This window comes from Phalacrocorax aristotelis, chromosome 4 (assembly GCF_949628215.1).
Source record: "Phalacrocorax aristotelis chromosome 4, bGulAri2.1, whole genome shotgun sequence".
NCBI lineage: Eukaryota > Metazoa > Chordata > Aves > Suliformes > Phalacrocoracidae > Phalacrocorax > Phalacrocorax aristotelis.
In genome coordinates this window covers 43564805-43584186 of record NC_134279.1, presented here as the reverse complement: position 1 = coordinate 43584186, position 19382 = coordinate 43564805, and the positions used below count along the sequence as shown (strand labels likewise).

Sequence of the window (19382 nt, the reverse complement as noted above, 5' to 3'; positions counted from 1 at the left end):
GAGTACAACAGAATCAGTAGAAAGTGCCAAGCTGGAGGAAAACAATGTGAAATTATCTTTCTAGCTTAACTCAGAAAATCAGCAACATAGCTCATGACTGGATTTCCTTAACATTGTTAGGCAAAGGTAAAAAAATTCCAGACAAAAACACAGCACATTGGATACAGACTTTCCAAGAGGCTTCCAAAGATGCATTCACTAAGCTTGTACGCCCACTTCTTGCCCAAAGTCTCTCACGTTCACACAGATCATGGCAGTACGCACTCCACACATAGCAGGAGCTAATTTTTAATTTTAATCAGCTAATGCACAAGCTAGAGCTCCAAAATGGCAAGTTGGTGTCTTTTTCTCTTTTTTTTAACAACACAAAACACATCATTAAACCAGGAGTAAGCTACTGAACATTGTAATTAATGCCTTTTAAATTTTAATTAATAAAATTGATATATATACATTGTACCTTGTCTGGGTATGTCTCACAGAGGGAAAAAAACCCAGACTTTTCCAGCCTCATTAAAGTCAGGCTTAGTTCACCCAGAGTCTAAATACAGAAGTGGTGGTGTTCTCGAATAAGCATGCTGCACAGGACAACAGAGAAACAGAACATCAAGAAAGATAAAAAGAAATTAAATCCTGAATATTCTATTTTATAAAAAACTCATCATGTTATTTTTAACTTTTGTTCATAATTTAGATTTTAATTTCAGAATTTATCATATAAATTAGAATTATGATTGAAGAGCTGTGAACAAAGGAGTCACCTTGAAATTGCACGAGGGAACAGACACAAGATTTGCTCAATCTGCCTGCTTGTATGGGGTCTCAATTACATTTCAGTAAATACGTAGTTTGGCTAATTGATCAAATATTGGGTTTTTTTTTCCTGTAAATAGAAATTTATCTCCAGTTAAGGTACTCCCCCCCCCTTTTTTTTTGGTCCTCCTTTTAAATCCTTTTTAGTCTCCAAGATTAGGACCGGTTTTAGTCCAATCTTAGGAGAATGCTTTCATGTTACTTATAGTTGTATGCAGTAACTGCAAAAAGATTTTCTGAACCCTTACCCACTGATCCCTAAGAAGCCTTAAGAGCAGCTTTTCCATGAGAGAGTCCAGTCAGCTGTACTTGCAGAGCACTTTCTTATGTTTTTTAACCTTGTGCCATTTGGACTTCTCTCTCCAAACAGATACATTTCAGTAAGTGCCTCATTAGCATTACATAGGAAAAGAATCCTTATTTTTTTTCCCCCTTTTAAAACCACCGTATCCTTAGCTATCTATCTCTGGTGTTTGTACTGATATTACAGCCACTTCAGTAAATTGAAGCTCTTCCACAGATCTTTCCTCCAAATCAGCGCCAGCCTCAATTCTTTGGCTGAGGCAAATGCCAGACATTGTTTATACAGTGGTAATCAACACGGTAAATTTAGAATATACCAGAATAAATTATGATAAATTTGCTGCCTCAGGATAAAGATAACATACGGGTAGAGTCAGTGGTTATCTCTTAAAAAAGGGGGAAATTGATGAACAGACATTTTTTTTTCCTTCCAGGCTATCATAATAAATGTTTTTTCCCCTCTGGGATTTGTAGAAAAAGAAGATGGGACATGTGGATCTCATGAACTCTGATGCTAAATACAGCTACAACTTTTGAAAGACTGTCTTCCCTATATTTCAAGTTGAACTCCATGTTCGTTCCTTAGCATTAAGAGTTGTTTTCTTTCTTTTTTCCCCCTGCCATCCCTCCAGAGGTCAGGACATGAACTGTGTGCCATCAGAGAGCAACGCAGTACAGTACCCAAGGGGCCTGATAGCACTGCTGCCTTTTTTTTTTCCTGCACCTCAGCAGCATGACTTGCTGTTCCTAGAGGGGGCTTCAGAAAATAAGTGGTGGTGGTTGTTGGGGGTTTTTGGTGTTCTTTGTTTTTGCCTTTTTTTTCATTCATTTGTTGTTTTGGTTGTTTGGGGTTTTTATTATTATTTAAACCAAGAATATTTATTAAAATAAAAACTTTTCCTTGAGCCTGGGATTGCACTTCATTTTCCTTCTCAAACTTAGTGCTTGAGAGCTTTTTTTAGGAGAGTTAATTTACCTGGAGAATGAGTTTCCAGAAAATATCCTTTCCAAATGCAAACTACCTTCAGAGTAGACTGACAGTTCTCTCTCTCTGTCAAATACTTGTACTGGACCCATAATTTGTGGGAGGAAAAATTCATGCTTGTGCCCGGTATGCAACTGGCGAATCTTCTGGGGAATAAAAACAATTAGGATCTAACTAAATCCTAATCTGTCTGCAAAAAGTGGTAATCCTCCATTGTATATGTTACCTGTCTGTATTGGGACATCTTTTTAGGTAAAATACGACAGCTAGAATCCACACACAGCAGGCATGCGGTCAGGCCTTTGTTAAACTAACAAACAGAATTGCGTTTCTTCAATTTCATTTTCCACATCTGCCTTTCAACTGCACCAAACTTTAAGTACGTGTTTAAGTCCAACAGGCTTTAATAGGATTTAAACACATGCTGTGCCTCACTGAGGAGGAAAGGGATTACTCACCTGGCTACTCACCTAAATTATGCGCTTTGCTGAATGGAAGGCTTTATGTACCAACTACTCCGTTAGCACTGAGAGAAGATGAGAAGGTAGAAGCCCAATGCCTGACAGCACTTTTTTTCCTGCCTCCAGCTCATGGCAAGGATGATGAGCAGGCAACCCCTCTTTTTCCTGTTGATACATTGTTAGAGTGGGGGATGTCCCACGCAGAGCCGCTGCGTCCAGGCCAGGGAGGTACCCATCTACCTGGGCCCTCGCAAATGTGCTAAACCCAAATGAACTGTACTAGGACTGTGCTGCCCAGAGCTACCTAAGGAGTAAACTGCGCACTGCCAGATGGTAACACAGACTTCTCAGAAGCTGCTCTAGTATTGATTTTACACGTCCAGAATGACAGCAGAGAAGCAAAATTCCAGCATCATGTCTAGTTTTGTTAAATAAGATCGAATTTCCCATTTCTCAAAATATCCTAAGCCATTAAGAAAATCTTTGTGACACCCAATATGGTACTGGTTACAGTACCGGGGGATTTCTGGTGACAACCTGAACAAGACCCAGTCATCTTGTTATGCAGAGAGGCACAACTCCTGAACTCACCTCAGTTCATCCCAGGGGGCTGCTGTGGTGAGCATCTATATCCCTAGCAACGCAGAGGCTCAGAAAAACCTGTCATTAATCACCGAGCCCATTGGAAAGCAACTAGAAGCACTTACTTCTCTGTACCTTGACCATTTCAATCTTTTCCCATATGCCTCATTTTCTTTTTTTGCTCACTCACTGCAGCCGTACAAACGCCATAACATTTCAGAAAGATATTTACAATCTCAGGCATCCAAGTGACCAGCATTTCCCTGTGACCTTCTCACCCTATCAATTAGCTGTCAAGTTTTTTCTACGTTAAGTCCTTACAGAAATTTTTCTTAGGCTTCTGTAGCTTAAACACAGCCACTCCAATGCTTGCACTGGGAAAGTTTACATTTGGCTGGAGTGTAACTGCACTGTGGGAGCAGTATCCTGGCTACCTGGCACAAGTGCCTAACCCTGTAAACCACAGCTTAACCTGGCAGCACAGAGCACTCAGGAAACTTAACACATTACGGAGCTGTAAAAGTGACTTCAAATTTCCATTAATTCCTGTCTTTAACCAGGCAAATTATGCAGTTGGCTACTATCACTCCTAAAATTAAAGTATTTGTACTTTTTGTCATATTAAAACACAACAGATGAGTATAAACATATAACCTGATAGGGTTTTTTTCTTGTGTTATTTGAGAAAAACACTTGTATGTGGAAGCTGTGTTTCCCCTTTAAAAAATAATATTAAAAAAACTCCTAGAGTTTAAATTCACTCAGCAAAAAAACTCACAGTATGCAATCTGGAATATGATATAAATAAACCACTTGGAGTGTGCTTCAAAGATAGTTATTGCATTAGTATAGGCAGGGCATTCAGCTGAAAAATGCCTCTAGAGAGAATAAAAGTAGTAAAAACAAAATCTAATTTTAAATTTATTTGCTTACTAAAGCCTATAGGAATGATTAACTTTGAGACACTTCAAGAAATAATGCAAGACTTTGCAAAAATATTCAAGAATAAAGCAAGACCCTGAAAATTTGCCCTGTGAACTGGGAATTCGGACAACCTTTTTCTGATTCGAATATTTGTGTGTGTATATTAACACACAGATACACGCATATCTGGGTAGATAGATCAAACACATTTAAGTAAGAAAACATGAATTGCAAAGCACTACTCATTCTTACTGGCTCAACTTGCCATCAGGAATCACTGGAGATACTGCTGTTCCCAGGGACGGTAGCTTAGCTCCTGTCCTGGAGTTGTCAAGCAAGCATAGATGCAGGATTGGCAGATAGCCTTGACACACTCGCCGTAGCCTGCTGTCTCTTCCATCAGCTGTGTTCATTTTTCAGGGTGCAATCATTGTAATTGCTCGTTCTGCGATTAGAAATTTCAGTGTGAATAAGCCACACTGAGTCTGAAGAATGACCATTCACATTGGTTTCCTGTTTTATTTTACTGCTTGAAACGTGGCAGTGACTCAAAGCCTAAACCCAGTATGGGGCCTCCTCATCCTAACTGAGGTAGATCCTCTTGTGAAAAGACAGACCAAACCTCCAAGAACTCGCAGTCTTTCAGAGGGATTTGCAGAGACAAAAGCCAGGTAAGTGCTTTGCTCATCCTTTACTCTCCATAAATAAGCACAAGACAGGGAAAAGAAGTGCTACTGTGGAGCATGCTATTTTATAGGTTGAAGACTGAGGCAGAAGGGTATTTAAAAAGTACCTCTTAAAGTATTTTAATAACCGAAAATCTGAGCCTAAGTGAACTGGCCAAGGTTACACAGGAAGGCTTTGACCGAATGGGAAAACGAATGCATGTCTCACGTCAGGCTCATAGCAGTCCTCCTTTTCCCAACCAATTTGCACATGAAAAATATTCAGAAAAGCCTCCTATTGCAAGAAGTCTAAGTTTCGGATGGGCAGTTCTTGTGACTCTGAAAAGACATACCAAGTCTAGAGGAGTCATTCACCAGGAAAGAGAGAGTTAACTCCTTACACGCACAGTAAAGATAGAATATATATCAAAGCTTTCACACTTTTTTCCATTCTGTAGTTTGCTCCATACTTTAAAAATGTATTTAAACTGAGTGACCATGTATGCAAAGGAAAACTTTACAAGCAGATAAGTCTTCTAGAGCTGAATGTCTGCCAAGACAAAACTGTGTGGTTTATTTTAAAAGGAGGAGTGGTTATCACTCAGAACACACCATTTCTGTTTGAGCAGCGGAGGCAAAATTAATGCTTATAATTTTTACTTGTCATTAAAATAGAACTCTTAAGAAATAAAATCTCATTTTTTAGCCTGTACTGAAACAAAAAAAAAAATGTTAGCAATTTTAATAAAACAAAGTTTTTAATTCAAAAGGAAGGAGATTTTGAAAAACTGTTTCATGGAGAAATGAAACTCTGATACATGGAGCTCTTGCATACAGGTGTTATGTATTATAAACTCTATTACAGTACTGTACTATCCACATGAGATCAGATACAAAGAAAAACTTCCAGACTTTATTCAAGTTTGTGGGTTTGATTCTAATTCTATTTACAGCAAATCTTACCTCCATAGAGATGAGCACCTCCACTGGCTTCAGTGAACCCTCAGACTTAATATTGGCATAAGTAAGAGGCTTTGAGACTCTCACTCTTTTCTGTTTTAACTCTCAGGTGTAAGTGTGCAAGGGCAAAAGCTCAGAAAATTATTTTATAGTTACCGTTATTAAGAAAGAGTCAAGTGAACTGAAGGCCTCATATTTCTTACACTTTTATCTCAACATACTTTGTCAAGACCAACATGTACCTCTCACCCTTTTTAGAAGAGTAGAAGGAGGTTTTGCTCCAGGGGTAAAAATGGATCAATTCAACAGAAATCAGAGAACTACAGAAGATGAAAACTCAGGCACGACAGAGTCACCTCAAATCCATATCATCTGCTGTGAACAACAACAACAAAACCCACATTTGTACAGCTTCTCTTTTTCTAAGTAGTGTTCGTTACTAAGTTATTGTGTGGGTCTTAATTTACGGAGCTGGCGGAGATGTTAGTTACTCAAAGAATTTGTTGTAGTACGTATAATGAGGAAAAGTAACTTCATGCCTTTCTTCTTTATACATCTAAAAAACTAAATCACTTGCATCTCTCCCTCACTTGTTGGTAAACAAACACATTTGCTCCAGACAACCAAAAATCTTTCGAGAACTCAAGATAGTGCACAGGAAAGGGGTGGGGGGGGGGCAGCCACTAGGTGGCAATAGAAACCCCTCAAATAAACTACTATTACACACACTATTTATGCTATTCAATAGCTATCAATTTCAACTAAGAAAGTGTTGAATCAAAAGGAAGCAAACAAAATCTCTTATTGGTCATTAAAACCTCTAAATTTTCGGTACAATTTTCTGTAAGATTAATAGGACACACTGATTTAGCATTGTACTAAGTTAATTTCTCTTACTTATCTTCATATTTTTCTCCCAAGACCATTATTTAACATGCCACACAGTAGAGAAATTACTTTCAATTATTATTTCAGCATTATTGGAAAGCTTTGTGATAATTTCTGTTGTGCTTAATAAATTTAGCACTCTGTCATCACTACAGAAGTCAGATAGCTGATATTATTACTTTTCTGAGTTTGGAAAGCATTAACAGACTTAAACTACTACTCACCTTCTGACTGCATTAACATTTTGTTTTCAAGTTCTAAAATTTCAGTGACTCTACAGGGGACTTCAGAAGAAAATTAGTCTTCAAATTAAATCTTAAGTCACATAATCAAAAATACCTTAAATTAAGAGATCATTGTTTCAAATATAGACCAAGTATTTCTATGCTGGAGAGTTCTTTGCATATGTGGAACTCACCACTAGGCTATAAATTTTACACTGCTCATTTTCACGTCTTGTAAGTTAGCAAAAGTAAAAATCACAGCATAACACACATACGCATTATAACAGATTTAAGATTGTAGAGTTCAGGTTGCATAAAGATACGAGTGTATAAATTTGGTGTTTCCATTTTCAAACCCTAGATTTTTCAACTTTAACATCTCTTTAGCATTGGTCTCATATATAATTTCCAGGGTTTGTTTTTGTTTGAACACCAAAACCTCCTGCAATGAATCCTCTGTGTCATTACCATCATGGTTCAACTACTGACCATTAAGACTTTTACCCCAAAGCATCAGGACTGCACAGGCAGGACAAAGTGCTGTTTTCGGTTTGGTAATGGCAACCGGTGCGCCTGATCTAGCCTACTTTTTTCTCCTTATTTCAATGGTGGTGGTGGTGGTGGTGGTGGTAGTGTTCTGCATATGTAACGCCACAATACAGTCCAGGAGAAACAGAAATTCAGAGGAAGCTGGTCTGATTTTTCCCACTACACAACACCTTCTTCCCCAGCTCTCACTCATTCCCTCAGCTGTCTCCCTCCGCTTTGCAGCAATGCGATCTTGGGGTTATGTTACCATGTTAACATCCCCGGATGCCAGCTTTTCTCTGGGGGGTTGCCAGACAGGGATGGGAAATAATAATAAAACTAAAATTGAACTTGAATTAAATTCTAAAGGAAAAGAGCAGGGAAGTACCTGTTCTTTAGGCAGTCCACTGCTGTGGGGTTTTCTTAAACAAATTTTAACAGAGACAGCAAATTATCACCAAAAAAATTCAATGTACAGTGGAAAAACTCAGATAGCCTGCCAGGATACATTCTCATAATTTGTTAGGGAACAAGTTCATCAAAATACAAACCTAAACACCTCAGTTTGGGAAAGTGGTGTGACAAATTCTGACACCAACTGTGCCAAAATTTCACATATTAATTTCATCTCTGCAAGGAGGAAAAGGAGAATAAATTACCAATTTTTGCCAAATTGTAATCCAAATCTGGATGTTGAAAGCTCAGCCTGTTTTCTGCTTACAGTGCCACGTACTTGCCATAGAAATGTCTTTTTCATGAACATTTTTGCCTACAGCTTTGAAATACTGAGAAGCAATACTAAACTCTTAATAAAATAGAAATATAGTCACAGACATGCACATGAACACTGACTGACATCTGCAGACTTTCCCTCAAAAATGTGACTAAAAATACATTTGGACAAAATCCGGTTTAAAATTTGAAACCATTATATTCCTGTCTGCAAGTGGTACAGAGTCATGCTTCTCATTGCTTACCAGAACAATTAATTCTAGTGAGGATCTGGAGGTAACATAATTGTGCAAGTCAAAAAGCTACTTAACAAAAAAATATAAAAGGACGCAGTAAACACAGGTATACCACTTTAATCCCAAATGTTTAAATAAGCTCTGAAGTGTTCAGCATGTAACTTGTTTTTCTCATATTTCTCCACGGTCAGCATTAATAAACACTCAGCAAGAAGATATTTTAGATATTCTTCCTGCCATGGCCCCTTTGTTTAGTCCCCCTGGTTGCTCAGGCCTTGGGTCTATGGGAAATACACAGAATCTACAGATGCTGGTACTAACCAAGGCAAAAAATTATTCAGCAAGGTTACGATACAAGCAATGAACATAATAAGAAATTAATTGAATTTAAGAGTTGTTGCTTTACTGCTGGGCTATCAAGAGAAAGAGAAGCAAAAACCCACAAGAGATAGAGATGCAGCTGAAACCTCAGATTTGCATCAATCAGTTTAAAAATACACATACCTGACAAGTAGATGACAAGCCACACAGGAACCTCTTATAGACAAGAGCTCATGTAAGTCTTCAAGCAGGCTTGTAAATTCACTTAAAGTGTCACATATAAACAGGCTTTGCTTAGCCCATGCACCTCTCCTCTGTCTGGAAGCACATGGTAAGAGGCCCTAAGGAAAGGAAGCTTTTGGTTGTTAAACTGAGGTAAGCTAACATATTATTAAAAATCTGTTATGATTATGCCAGATTCACACAACTTAGAGAAAGAAAAGCAGATAATGCTGATCTTTTGTACTATCATCTCTTTCAAAATACTTGTTGGTAGACCATATTATATCATTTGTTTCATTCACTTTGTTCTCTACCTGAGCTCTTGGAGAAATAAGACTAAGGGGAAATAAATTCAAATAATTCTTCATGTCTTATATTTAACAACTGTGCCAGGAGGATCTCATTCTTCCTCAGACCTCGCAGCAAGAAGCAGTAGCAGAAAACAGAGCAAGAAATAGAAAAACAGAAGGAGCAGCTGTTCTCTAGCTGCCATGCAAAGATGCTCCACCTGTGTAGCAATTTGGAGGGATCTAAAGTGGGGAACCACCTTCTCTCTGCGGGTAGGGATGGTGATCAAGTGCATGGAGAGCTCCTGCTAAGTGAGGAGTTTCTGTCACTGGAAAAGTCTGAAGTGTTTATAGATCTTGTACATCTTCAGCATCTAATGTTTTTGATTTTTAGCCAGGTTATGCTATTTGCTGCTAGTCTAAATGGTGAGGAGCTTTATAATTTGGGAGACTTCTGTGTACGTCTCCTCTCTGATGCTGAAAAACTAACAAAACTTTCTGCTAAAGGAAAATGGTCCACAGTTGGTAGGGTAGAGAGGGATACTGAAATCTGAGCTCTGACCGACTCAGTAGAGAATGAAGGGCTCTGCTCTTCCACCAGAGTAAAGCCCCCATCTCTAGGTTTTGACTCTTCAAGCTAAGGCAGCTTCAGATGTGGCTGCCTCACGCACACATCCACTTCTCTGACTGGAAACAAGCCTTCCTAGAGCAGAGTCCACCTCCTAAATTGCTGCAACTCCCAGGCCACTGTGTTAATTAAAACTAAAATCAAGCTGATAACCAACCCCAGCACACACCTCTGGAGCTTGGCTGGCACCACCCTGGATTTCACATGACCCCTTAATGTACACTTCTCTTCCTGATGGAAAAACTCAAATTCAGAGACCTCTCTGGTGTTAAGAGGGTTTTAAAGCTTTTGCTTTCTTTCTGTTACAGTCTGATAATGTGACAAAGTGAAGTTGTATTCTGGATGGAGGGGCCACAGGTGGTTTGCACCTAACTCACGCAGAGCATTTTACCCACACCAAAGGGCGTTTAGCTGTGGCCCTCTAACCATGCAGGCTTTTGCATCTCTTGAAGTTATTTTGGGAATAATATCCTGGCTGCTGTTAAAAGGGTTTGTTATTCTCCTCTTTATGCTCAGTATAGAACAAAATGCACTTAACATTTTATTCTGTTTATTTAACAGTTTATTAATTTATTAAATTAAAAATGTTTTCTCACCCAGAAAACATTTGGAGCATTTCTCCAGATGTCTGTCCAATCTTTTATTCTGTTCTTCAGGGCTGGCCCAAATAAAGCATATGCTTTTTTTTTTTTTAATGAAATGACCTTTAATTCCCACTCTTCTACTCAAATACATTTCTTTTTTGCTTTGACTTATGTGAAAAGTAATGGAATGACAACCTCTAAAAAAGTTATACAAAATTGGTTGTAAATAAAGACTATTTTCAGCTAAAGAGCTTAAGTGCATTCCTTACATTAAGTCATTCCTAACTAATACAGTTCTTTAAATAGATGAAATTAAAGGGCACAGTTGCAAGACAGGAACAACTGAAATGTGTTGGTAGTTTTCTGTTTATGTTGGAGCGGGCAGGACTTGAGAATTTATAAAAGTTCAGGTATGGCATAAAGATTGTTTACATGTGGAGGAAAAGAGGTGTTTAGAAATGGTTCATGATCAGTTTTAGGTAATTTCTTTAGCCATTCATTGTGGGAGAGAAAAAAAACCACATATACAGCATTCTTATAATTTAATTTCTACGATATACCCAGTAGGAATGATTCCACATGACAGAGGGTTGCCTTTCCTGAAACATATTTTTAAGAAAATTTTGCAGGGGAGAAAACGTTAAAATACACCCTCCTCTAATACAGGTACTTTCCCTTGACCAGCTTTTCATAGTTCTTCTGACTGTTCTTGGTCTGATTGCCCTTTGCTTACTGGTTGTGCTTTCTGCACCCTCACAGACTTTGGTGCAGTAACGCTTGATTTACACCACTTAAGACTAAAGGTGGCTCCCTGGGTAAAATCCAGGCCGCAGGGAAGCTGGTGGCAAAGCTCCCATTGACTCTGATGGTGCTAAGATTTCATTCTTTCCTGTTTAAGCAAAGGTTGTCCCCTGCACCAGCTACCCCTCATACTTGGGAGAAGCTCTAGTGCTGAATCAGCGGTTTCACAACTGTTTCACAACCCAAAATAGGCTGAAATATTTTAAAAGTGTAGGGAAGGAAGATAAATTATTTAAAGATATACCAAGTAAGTATGGGCTGAACTTTAGAAAGGTAACATTTATAGGCTGGCTGTATGGAAAAACATCCTGACTGGACATTAATCAATCCTGAATAGGGATATTAAACAAGGCCAACATTTTCAGACTCAGATGCTTGAAACTCGAATCTAAATCCACAGTTAGAAATTCAGTTTTAAGACTACCTGGCTTGAAAAATGTGTTTCTAATCTGAATTTATCTGTTCATGTTCTCTTGTGGACCTCACAAACTAAGGAAAACTACTGATCTAACTGAATGCCTTATCTGGTTTCAAAATTAATGCTGCAGGAGAACTCCTGTCATTTAACAACAGAACTTTCTCAGACAACTGAACAACCACAACCAATTTTCCGAACAAAGACACACGTGCACCAGAACTCAGGAACGTAGATGTCTGCTGGGAAAATCTTCAGAGAAGATGGAATAAAGGAGAACTATATCCTCCTTAAAATTTTACTTTTAATCTTTGCTATATAAAGAAACATAGAACTTGAAAGCATTGTGGGGCTTCTCTGGAATTACGTGTCCTCATTCTTGAGAATAAATACAATTTTAGATCTCCTTTTTAAAACATATATTAAACATATTGCCATACTACAATATAATAGATTTCCCATTTTAATAATAAAAATAACTCATATTCGTTTTAAAGTTGCAAGATGTTAACATCAGATGGGAAACAGTTTAAAAGACAAGTGCTAAAAATAACCTTTAAAATATAGTGTACATTGATGTTTCAAAGATGAGTGAAAGTTACACTTGGCAAGGGCATTGGATCCTTTCATACACTGGATATGTTTAGCTTTGGTATTTTCTTAACAAATGGTTAGTATTGGGCCCTATGTCCCTGGAGGAAAGAGATCATCCTGCAGTGACATGTTTCTACACAAACATACTCAAACCAAGGTCATCACTCACCTTCCTAAACCCTCAGCGACACAAGCCAACAACTTAATTTACAGAGAGGAGTTGCATGAAGTGGAACTAGCAGATCCCAGGGTCCAGTCAAGGTCTGCCACTGAATTAAGGGAACAGATGGAGTGGCTCAAGCTAGATGAGAATTTTTTTTCCGACTTCACCCATATATTTTCACATGCATCCCTAACTCATGCTTAACCCTTTCTTATCTAGGAAGGCACGTAAATTGAAAGACATGAACACCAACTCACTTTGCTGTATTACTTCCACACAAGACCTGATATTGCCTCTAAGCTAGCACCCAGATATACCAATGAATTCAAGCTATTCCACTGCCGTTCGAGGCTCTGACCTTCCTATTACAATTTTCAGAATAGCTTTAGCTTCCTATGAACAAACCTGTGGGCTCAGATTCTTTGTCAGGTCTCTAAAGGAGCAACAAGATCCAGACTAGGTACAGTTTAGGCATGATTTTGATTCCTCCTTTTTTGTTCTTTGTATCTGACAGACACATATCTGAGTTCCCAAGCCTTGTGATACTGCATGTTGGCAGCCATTGGCCACTACTTGAAAGTGGAACTGTCAGGTGGAATCCTTTTAAGTTTACCAATTTTTAAGAATGATAGTTACTGATGAAGCAAGCCCTTAAATATGTAAACTTCTAAAAACATACTTTTTATGTCCCAGTATAACTATCACAAATGTCTCTTCCCACAAGAAATGACACCACTCATTGATTAAAGATGCACACATTTTAGGTGTTTTATTTTTCTTACATTGAGTTTTTCCTTTCCCTTTAATACTAGATAAAACTAAAAATCAAAGTTACAATTTGTCAGTTCAATAAGGGTCAGTTATCTGGCTGGGTCTGTGAGTTTTATATACTGACATTGAAAGATGGCAGACACCCAGTGATCTCAGCAGCTTTGTTAGATATAATAGGAATGAACTCAGATTTACACTTTGGGTTTTTTGCTTGATCTTGGCACCCAGAGTGTCATAGCTCCTCTGAAGAGGATGATATTTTTTGCTCAGTGAATATCAGCGATATATAAAACTTCTTTCCCTCTTGTGTCACAAGAGTGTAATCTTTCACAGCATGAAACAGAACTCTGGAAAACAGTGAATTCTGTCAATAAACAGGTAAAGATATCCATCAGTTGTTACCTTATTGCATATCTGCTCCTCCTCAGGGAAGACTGGTGGTATAAACTTAGTGTCTGATTGCGTAGGAAAGGAGGGGTTACCATCTCTTTCTTATATCCCCATAACATCTGCTACTGGTCACTGTTACAGACTGCGGCTTTGATCTAATCCAGTATGGCTATTCCTATGTCCTATAACTGCTTTCATAAATTAAAGCCATAACCTTTCCCCTTGCCGTTACTGTTGGTCACGCTGTTTATCTTCTTTATGTAACAGGATACAGTTATCTTAGAAATATAATATACTGGTGCACTTTATTGGAAATTAATTTTTGAATCTTTAGTCAGCTTAATGTATTTTATAAAGGGACACAACTCTTCAGTCATATCAAATTAATAATTGTCTCAAATTACTGTGCAGAATTACTTAGTAGTGAAAAGTTGTTGAGAAATCAGAACTAGGTCTATCCACTGTACATTATGAAAGGTCAGTAATTTGCATTGGCAATGGTCAGAGAACTCCACCTTAATTTTCTCAATACTGCACATTAGTAAGGAATTCTTTACCTCTCAGGAGCTGTACTTCTTTGAAATGTGTTATGCACATGTAGTCCATTCTTGGACTGTACGTGCTCCCTGTGCCTGAAGCTAGCCACGAGCACGCGCACAATAAAAATGGACTCCATGTGGACAGTTGTTCAATGAAGAGAAGAAATTTATTTAGGCTGCAAAGTCAAGGAGCTAAAAATTAAGAAATGCCAAACTTAGTTGTCTGTGCAATGGTGACCTCAGTGGAGAAACGCATTATTTACTGTCACAGTGCAAGAAGTCTAATTCCCTTTCCCAAGTAAAACAACCTCTATCTTCTAAAAGTCTTCTTGCCAAGTGCTGAAAATACATGCAGCTCAGACAGTGCCAGAAGTAGCATTCTGAAATTACTATTGCAAAGTCAAAGGAAATAGCTTGTATCCTGTGGGGGGAGGGGGATAAAACCCCTGGAGTAACTTTCCCTCTCTCTTTAATTTATGTTGCCTTGATTTGCATTCTGTTATTTTTCAAATGCGTACGATTCATTTTATATGCTTTTTCCTTCTTTGCATCCTGCTTGCTAGCTAGATCATCTGGTGCATTCTCATCCACCAAGAAATAGGTTCTCAGGGAGGACAAGGAACGGGCCTCTCTTTACTCAAAATAATACTTCTGCACTGCTCTAGTGAACGAAGCCTTTTTCCAGCTAGGATACAGTTTTTCTGGTGTAGCTTCTTCTGCTCGGTAGCACCAGGATTTTCTCCTCTCAACCTCTAATCCTTTTTTGTCAAAAATCTACCTGGCTTTTACTCCATTTATATCCTGATCACCCTTTGCTTAGCTGCTTCCCTGTACTGTTTGCTAGCTAAAATTTGATTTAGTCACCTTTTCTTCTCCCTTTATTCCCATGCCTGGCAGTAGCCTCTTGGAAGTCTAATATTCTTTATGACAGCACCTACATAAAGAAGTTGAGCTGCATTTCTCATTTACCCTCTATCCACTATGGGATAAACACAGTGTAAAAGCTGAAGTCAGTGGTACTATCTGCCTTGTGACGCTGGGTTCTACTTTTCTGGCAAGCTGGCTCGTCGTGTATTATCTTTATCACAAAAATGCACAGTTGTATATATAATAGACAGAAATATTAATCAGTTTAGACTTCTTTTAGAGTAGAATAATCTGAGTTTTGTCATAAGGACATCAAGAACAGACATCTTTCTTTCTGATTAAGTGGTTAAGGCAAAAGTGTGATTTATCATAAAAGCATTAAAAACCCTGAATATTTCTTTTTAGTAATAAATTTTCTTGGATCTACAAAAAGGTCTTAAAAATAGCGGGTATTTTTAGAAATGAATGATACCCTCTTACTAGGTGGGCACAATTGTCATTCTGTGTAGACACAACAGTCCCAACCCCGTATATGTATACTGTTTGTGTAACTGGTGACACCCATAGGCAGGCCAATCCACAGGCCTGTGATTTATGCTCATAGTTAAGGTAGCTGCATGAAAATAATAGGCATGCAGTGGCATCTGCACTTGAACCAAAGACATGAGAGGAAAGCTTGAGCTCAAGACGGGCTGTTAGAACATCCTGTCTAGTTACCCCACTTTTATTTTGGAAGGCACTATATTTCAGTCAGCTCCTTCTGAATGGAGTACAGTTTGAATTAAAGCAGCTAGTGCTTGGTTAAGATACACCCCCCGCAAAAGATTGGCTGGTTTTGGCTTAAAGACAGCAAGAGAGGGAACAAGTGCAGAAGGGGCCAGTTCATTTGACAGATTTTTCTACTGGTCCCTCCTAGAAGCTGGACCTCATTTTTTATTTGAATTTATCTCACTTTGGCTTCCACTCTCTAAAACTCATTTTGTATTTCTTTAATATGTAAAGGGTTACAAACACTGTTTTCTCTCCATGAAGGAACTAGTGACATACAATCAGGTTGCTTGTCAATCTTCTTGGTATTTTTGAAAAATAATAAAGATTGAACATTCTAACTTCCTCACTATGAGGCATATTCTTTGTAATATTTTTATATGCCTATTTTATTGTTTCGATATCTTCTTAAAAGTAGAGAGTAGGACTCATTACAGTCTTCCATTATCAATATTCTCTCTACACATACAAAACCTGAGCAGCTCGTTTCAGCACAAAGTTATACTGGGAATGATGTTCATTTGGGTACACATTTTGACTCCCAAATCTTTTTCTGGAACCACTGCTTTCCAATACATACTGTCCTACTCTGGAATTATGCCTTTTTTCTAGCATTTTCTTTTAAATTATGCGCATGTCAGTGCATCTGTATCGTGTACGAAGACCAGCTTGTAGAGAGATGTTCAGCAACGATGTAAAAATGTCTCCAGTATGGATCTAGAGGAGGGATTTTTTCACCTGTAATTTAGGGCTTGTACTTAATTATTTAACAACTATCTGACTATCGGCTTTTAATTGGATAATAAAAGGCCTTTGTTGCCGCCTTGTGAGACTGTCAGTGGATGAAATAGGGCAACTCTAAGGTTAAAAAAAGGGAAGAAGAAAGCAGAAGATCTAGAAAATTTTGTGCTATTTACTATGACTATTGCTGTTCACAACAACTCACCAGAATGCACAGCTAAGATCAACGGGCACTTGATTTTTTTTAAATTGTTGTATTTCCTGAGTGCTCTCAGGGGTTGCCAAACAACCGAAGAAGGAACCAGTCCTGGGACGATGTTGTATGTTCTTGGCTAATATCGGGATCTAGCTAATGAAGGGAGCAATGTTTTTCCTAGTTATGTCTTTAAAGGACATTTATCGTGCAGCTTATACTCTGGCAGAAAAAACATTCCTAATCTGTTTTAAAACAAATAGATTGTGTACAGCTGTCCCTATATCCAAGGCAAAATGATGATTTAATGTTGATTAAGAGAGAAGGCCTTTGAAGTGAGCGAGGCAGGAGCCCATAGTATGTCTTTAGTGATCATTATCAGTCTTTCTCTGAAGGGTGACTTGGTGCCAAAAGCGCTTTCCCCAAACTGGCTGAGGTGGATTCAGGAGCAAATGCTTTGTAAATTTAAAAAGACCTTCTCAATCGCAGGCCTCTGATGTCTTATTCCTTTAGCTGTATTAATGTCTGAGAATAAGCAGATGCAGCCTTTTTCACTGGTTAACTACAAAAAGGGGCAAGGTCCACTGCTACACAGCACTGTGGGCATTATTTATTCATCACAAGAAGAGCAACTGAGCATGTACCCTGCAGTAAAATCAAAGAAAAGTTGCTGGGTTTGTTTGTTTTCCTTTTTCGTATGGACAGCTGCTTTAGCAAAAGAAAAAGTATTTGGATTTAGCTTTTTATAACTAAAGACTGTTGTGAATCATTATATAGAAGTATGGAAAAAGCAATCAAGTTCTCCCTCTCATTTGCCTCAGAGTTACATGCCAAACGCCAGTCACAATACAAGTGTGCATATGTAGACCTACACATAAACATTGTATATTATATACACATATGCACACATGCTTACATTGCTGTCTGAAATGAAATGAGCGGTAAGCCATTTGTATTTGCATCTGTCTATCCATCTGTCTACGATTTGGTTAAAAAAAATCACAGTACCAGTGACAGGTAAGAGCAATCCTGTGTTGTTTCACACTAACAGTTGTAAAGAATGTAATTCTTATATAGCTGAAGGGTTGATGGCAACAGAGAGGAGGCACTAGGGAAACTGTTTCCTTGTTTGACAATTACAGTTTACATTCATTTAGGAAAATGCCGATTTTGCATCACAAAAAAAAAAAAACCCAAACCCCAAACCATCAACAATTTTCTTGGTAAACCTCTTTTCATCTCAAGTTACAGGATTCTGTGATTTTACAAACTCCCAAATCCATTGTTATTTGTTTATTTTGTAGTGTTCTATAAATAGTCGTCATATATGCTTTCTCTGAACAGCAGTTACCATCAAAGACATTGTAGCTACTGTTTAGAGCATGCCCGTTAGTAACATACTTTCTCAAATACCATAGTATTAGGCAAAAGCAAATATATAATGATTTTAAGCATACGGTGCTCTTCTGTAAGTGTAACCAAGACACTTTTGTTTCCACTGCTAAGAAAGGACGCTTTGCTATTGACTTCAGGGGGAGGGTGGGGAAGGAAACTGATCCTTTGATGGGGATGGGTTTTGTATAATTGTCTGTAATTTAAAAATTATGTAAATGTTGTACTGTGAGAGCTGCCAGACTGACAATTCTGGGAATTTAAGTAGAGAGCAATAGCGTGGGTTTCTCAACATTGCTCCATTATTGTGTTGCAAATCATGCCAGGAGGGAGATATGGCTTGAATATACATAACCAAGTGCAGAAGAGCACTTCTAGACCCATATTGTAAAATTTTAATTCTTCCTCAACCTCCTTCCTCCCAAATAACCAAAACCAGACAAGTTTTTGGCTGAAAATATTTTGTTTAGGGGCATGTTCATGAAAAGTTGAAATCATAAACCAGTTTTCAATACAAAAAGAGTTTTTATACAAATTTTTCAGCTAACCATATTAACTTCAAACCTTTTCTTCCTATAAACACTATAAACATAAAAATTAATCTTGCTCTATCTTTTTTCTTTTTAATTGGGTTGATTTTTTAGCTTTAGCTCCTATTCTGTAATAAAAATCATCAAAGCATGGAAAAATTTGCATGTTAATATGATTTTCACATTGTTTTTCAAAACAACTGTTCTGTTAATGTCTGACTATTTCACGGCTAGGTAAAGTGGGGCATGGATAACACCATACAGCATCAAAACTTTGTGGCAATTTCCTGTGAAACCCACAGTTGTGAATTTGACACCTAAAAATTTCAGTGGAAGCAGAATTTTAATGAAAGATCAGATCATTCTCCAAGCCTGCTTAATCCGTGACCTTGCTAAAACTGATGAAGGTAGCAATTAATCCCTATTAGAGAGTTTGGTTTTGTGCAATATACAATACAAAATTTTTTTAGTGACGTTTGTCTGATAAATTATGCCTAGAGTTAGTTGCTGACTGATTAGCCAGCGATTCTAGCAGGGTGTCATTAATAGATTTGGTAAAGGGAATTATCTGTTTTAAATATTTATCCTTCTGGTTATGGAACAACATTCTGTAAACATGTCATTCAAAAGGGTTTTTCCCTAAATCTTTTCTCACCAAAATATCAAGACTTTTATAACAATTTTAAAGTGTTGGTTTCGATATTTTCCGTCACTTGCATGTTTCTGTTGTGTTCCAGAGGGCAATAAAATGAATGACCTGCGGGTTTGAGATTTGTTTCTTTTCAAAAAAATGTGACACTCTGCAAAACACCCACAATTTTGGGAAAATAATCTCAAAAAATGTAAGAACTCCAGAACAACTTAGTTTTTCTACT

At 37.9% G+C, this 19382-nt stretch overlaps 1 long non-coding RNA gene across 1 annotated transcript in view; it reads left to right on the top strand.

Moving 5' to 3' along the window:
• The first annotated feature begins 4514 nt into the window (after positions 1-4514).
• Positions 4515-19382, top strand: part of LOC142056935 (uncharacterized) — a 59951-nt gene continuing 45083 nt past the window's right edge. The window contains exon 1 of the long non-coding RNA XR_012660483.1: positions 4515-4739. This is a non-coding gene — a long non-coding RNA (uncharacterized LOC142056935). The remainder of the gene's footprint in view (positions 4740-19382) is intronic.